The sequence below is a fragment of the Pinus tabuliformis genome, chromosome 7, assembly GCF_031772625.1.
Source record: "Pinus tabuliformis cultivar Carrire ecotype Pingquan chromosome 7, CPIR1, whole genome shotgun sequence".
NCBI lineage: Eukaryota > Viridiplantae > Streptophyta > Pinopsida > Pinales > Pinaceae > Pinus > Pinus tabuliformis.
Genome location: NC_142293.1, coordinates 381152664 through 381157790, shown reverse-complemented (window position 1 = coordinate 381157790; position 5127 = coordinate 381152664).

The window sequence follows — 5127 nt, the reverse complement described above, 5'->3', positions numbered from 1 at the left end:
TAGAAGTCAGTCTTATAGATCTTGAGTATCAAAGTAGACTTGAAAAAGACCTCCTTTTAAGATTTGTTATTTTTGTAGGTAAATATATTCAAACACATTAGATCCCTGCCTATTTTTGTAGCATGGGGTATATGGATACTAAGAAACAAGGTTATTTTCAACAATGAAAAGAAATGTATTCTTCTAAAATCCACAAAGGTCATATCCCTCTTTAGTGTTAGAAATTAATTAACGGAGCCATGAAATACATGAAATATTTCAGAAACACAAACACAGAAATGCATAAAACAAGAGAGACACAGATATACGTGGTTCAACCAATTTGGGCCACATTCATGGAGAAACATCCAATCCTTCCTTTTATATTATCCATCAAAATGAAGAGATAAAACCTAAAATAGATCCACTGTAATTTCCTCTTCACTCTTACACATCCTGCCCTCTCTCTCTCACTAAGAATAATGATACACAGTTGCAATACAATTCCTTCATATAAACCGAGGGTTTCCTTCTAGGGAAAAAACATAAATTAACACAACTTCTACCGTCATATAATTCACATAATGAATGGCCTAGATTGACTACAAAATTTCACTATTTTACAAGACAATTTTACATCCATTTTTAGCTTTGAGGGTGCTACCCCTGAACCCCCGTTGGGTGCCTACTATCCCTTAGACCCCCTAGCCGGGGGGGAAGGTCCCCCCCGGACCCCCGTGGGGGGGGGCGGAATGTCCCCCCCCCCCTCGCATGTAGTGGTGTACAGTCCTCCTAGGGTATACACCTGACTGAAACAAGACATCTGAATCAGGAAGATAATTAGGCTCCACACCTAACAATCTCCCACTTGGAGACTAATTATAAAAACTCCACCACTACTTCATTTGCTGGATAACTCTTCCACTTTGGACCTGGTTGTTTCTCACCTACATCATCATAATTGAAGACCAATTGAAATTGAGAAAAATCTCAGTTTCTCCCTGGTTACAACTTTTGTTAACATATCTAGAGGATTCCGGCTAGTGTATTACTCTTCCAGCTTCAATTGTCCATCTTCCAATATTGACCGTATGAAATGGTACCTAAGATGTATATGTTTAGTCTTGGAATGAAATGTTGGGTTCTTTGCAAGATGAATGACACTCTGGTTTTCATTGTATAACCTGACCCCCTCTTTCTTTTTTCCCAATTCATCCATAAACCTTTGTAACCAAATCATTTCTTTACTAGCCTCTATAGCAACAACATACTCTGCTTTCATTGTTGAAAGTGCAACAATGTTTTGCAATTTTAAAACCGAACTGACAATTGTTCTAGCTATAGTAAACACATACCCTATGATGCTCCTTCAATTATCTCTGTCACCTGCCATATATACATCAAAATATCCTTGTAGAGAAATGTTTGAACCACCAAAGAATACTGATTGATTTTTGGTACCTCTCAAATACCCAAGAATCCACTTTACTACCATCAAATGCTCTTTTCCTAGATTTTTCATATACCTGCTTACAAATCCCATTGCATGTGCAATATCGGGGCTTATGCATACCATTGCATACATGAAACTTCCAAATGTTGATGTATGGAACTTTACACATATAATCCATCTCTTCCTTAGTCTAGGGACACATCTCCTTACTTAGTTTGAAATGGCTAGTCAAAGGTGTACTAACTGGTTTTGCATTCTGCATATTCAATCTTTCCAACAACTTTTCTATGTACTCACTTTGAGACAATGTTAATTTGTGATTGTTCATGCCTCTAGTTATTCTCATACCAAGGATTTGTTTTGTAGCACCCAAATCCTTCATTGCAAATGAATTTTCCAATTTTCCTTTGAGCATATTTATTTCCTGCAAGTCATCTACATATAATAACAATATAATATAGTTTCCATCATTTTTATTTTTAAGATAAACACAATGGTCAGAGTGACATCTAGTATAACCTTGTTCAAACATAAACCTGTCAAATTTTAGATACCACGCCTTGGAGCTTGTTTTAAGCCATACAAGCTCTTCTTCAATTTCCACACTAACTTCTCCTTCCCTTTGATCTCGTACCCTTGTGATTATTTCATATATATTTCTTCATCCAAATCCCCATGGAGAAAGGATGTCTTTACATCTAAAAGTTCAAGATGAAAATCTTCTACTGTCACTAGACTTAAAATAGTTCTGATTGAAGTCATTTTATCATCAGGAGAAAAAAAATCATCAAAGTCTATACCTTTCTTTTTGTGTAAACGCATTCACCACAAATCTAGCATTATACCTCTGTTTACCTCCATCTTCTTCCTTCAACCTGTAAACTCTTTTATTCTACAATGTTGTTTTACCTGCAGGCAACTTATCTAAGTCCCAAGTCTGGTTATCCATCAAGGAGTCCATCACTTCTTCCATGGCTTGTGTTATGCTCTTGACCTGCGAGAAGATACCAGAATACCAAATATGCGAAGAAATATACCCATAACGTAGAACAATAAGAAATAACAGCATGTATTTTATTATTCAGAAAGGAAAGCAATGTTCACTTGCCTCTTCGAGGGGGCCACCTCCAATAGCGCTGGGCTCAATTACAAAATAAGACATGATGCTCCTCAAGGGGAGTCTCTATCCTTTCTATAGGATTCATACATGTAATACCATGGTTCAGTACCATGGTTCTTATTAATACCATCTATCTAAGACCATGGCCCATTTTCAACTAATTGTGGTCCCTTCTTTAAATGCGGGTCAACCACTTACAATTATTAATATTGGATTTATTGACTCTTTAACTAACTATAACTATGACTCGACCCTATTACATAAATAAGGGGGTTAGGGTTGGACCCTAACATGCCATCCCCCATAAAAATAGCCTTGTCCTCAAGGATGAAGTTGCAGAAACTGCTGAAGAACGGTGGTTGCTTCCCAGGTCGTATCTTTTGGAGAGGTGTCTTTCCACTTGACGAGGACTTCCTTGATCATGCGGTCGCGCAGGTGTCATTCTCACGTGTTAAGAACCTGTTCAGGTTGGAGCCAGATTGAACCTTCTTCATCGAATTCTGGTAGATTGGTTTGAATTCTGTAATGGTTCCCAACCACTTTCTTGAGGCATGAGACATGGAAGACGGGATGGATTTTTGCAGTGGGTGGCAAGGCTAGCTTGTAGGCTACTTTCTCCGATGCACTGAAGTATTTGATACGGTCCGTAGAATTTTTGAGATAATTTCTAACAACCCTTGTCTTTGAGTGATCTTATCTTATATGGTTGCAGCCTCAAGAATACCTGATCCCCTTCTTGAAATTTGCGCTCTAAACGATGTTGATCTTCCTGTTGCTTCGTGCGATTTTGAGCTTGATGGAGATTCTCTTTGAGGTGGGCCAACATGGTTGCATGGTTTTGTAGGAGTTGATCCACTGCTTGTACCCTTGAGCATCCCTGGATATAGGAAGTAGGTGAAGGAGCGAGTTGACCATAAACTGCTTCATATGGAGTCATTTTGGTGGTGGCATGATAGTTAGTATTATACCACCATTCGGCTAGAGGTAACCACTGTACCCATAGATGTTGCTTTTCTGAAGTGAAACACCTGAGGTAGGTCTCCATACATTTTTTGACTACTGCAGTTTGACCATCAGTTTGGGGATGATAGGAAGTACCGAGTTGTAGTTGGGTACCTTGTAGCCTAAAGAGTTCTTGCCAAAAGTTACTGGTGAAGATCAAGTCACAATCAGACACAATGGAAGTGGGCATGCCATGCAATTTGAAGATCTGGTCCATGAAAGATTGAGCCACCAAAGATGGTGTAAAAGGGTGGGGTAGGGCGCAAAAATGAGCATACTTAGAAAGTGTGTCCACAACCACCATGATGACTGACTTGTTGCCTAACTTCGGAAGACCCGTAATGAAATCCATAGAAACTTCCGTCCAGATTGAGGCAGGGATGGGCAATGGTTGTAATGTGCCCGAGGATTTGACTATTTCTCCTTTGTGGTGCTGACACACATCACACTCAGCTACAAAAGTAAGAATGTCCTTTTTCATGCCTATCCAAAAGAATGAACGTCGAGTGCAAGCATTAGTCTTCTAAAAGCCTGAATGGCCTGCAATGGGAGATGAGTGCCAATCTACCAAAATGCGACTTTTAAGGGTGGATGTTGGTGATATCACTACTTTGTCCTTGTAGCAAAGAATCTCATCCTGCCAAGAGTAGCCCGTTGTGGAATTTGGATCTGACTGCAATTTATTAATGAGTTGGGAGAGCAAAGGATGTGAAAACCATTCCTTGCGAACCTCTTCAATCCACTTTGGAATGGGAAGAGATATTGCTAGCAGGGTGATTTCCTCCTCAAATTGGCCTGATAAAGCATCTGCTACGACATTTTATCTCCCTTTCTTGTAAATTATCTCATAATCATATCCCAACATTTTGGCTAGCCATTTATTTTGTTGTGGCGAGGATAAGTGTTGCTCCAAAAAATATTTAATGATTTGCTGGTTTGTGTGGATTTGGAAATGCCGCCCCAATAAGTATGGTCACCAAGTATCGACTGCATGTAATATGGCCATCATCTCCTTCTCATAGGTATTTTGTCCCAGATTTTTCCCACTTAGTTGTTGGCTAGTGAAGGCCAAGGGTCGACCTTCCTACATTAAGACAGCCCCAATACCTGTACCTGAAGCATCACATTCAATCACAAAAGATTTGGTGAAGTCGGGTGGTGCCAATATAGGAGTGGAACACATGGCATGTCTGAGAGCTATAAATGCTTGTTGTGCTTCATCATTCCAAAGGAACGAATTTTTCTTGAGAAGGTCAGTGAGGGGTCTAGCAATGCGACCATAATTGCAGAAAAATTTGCAATAGTAGCTGGTGAGACCCAAAAATCCTCTCAAGCTCTTCAAGGTCTTTGGTTGAGGCCAATCTTGCATTGCCTAGATCTTTTTGGGATCCACCCTAACACCTTCACACCCCACAATGTGGCCCAAATACTCAACTTCTTCCATGCCAAAAGAGAACTTGGACAATTTGACAAATAATTTATGCTTCCAGAGCAGTTGCAAGAGCAGATCTACATGCTGAAGATGTTTTTCCCAGGTGAGGCTATAGATGAGGATGTCATAAAAGAAAATAAG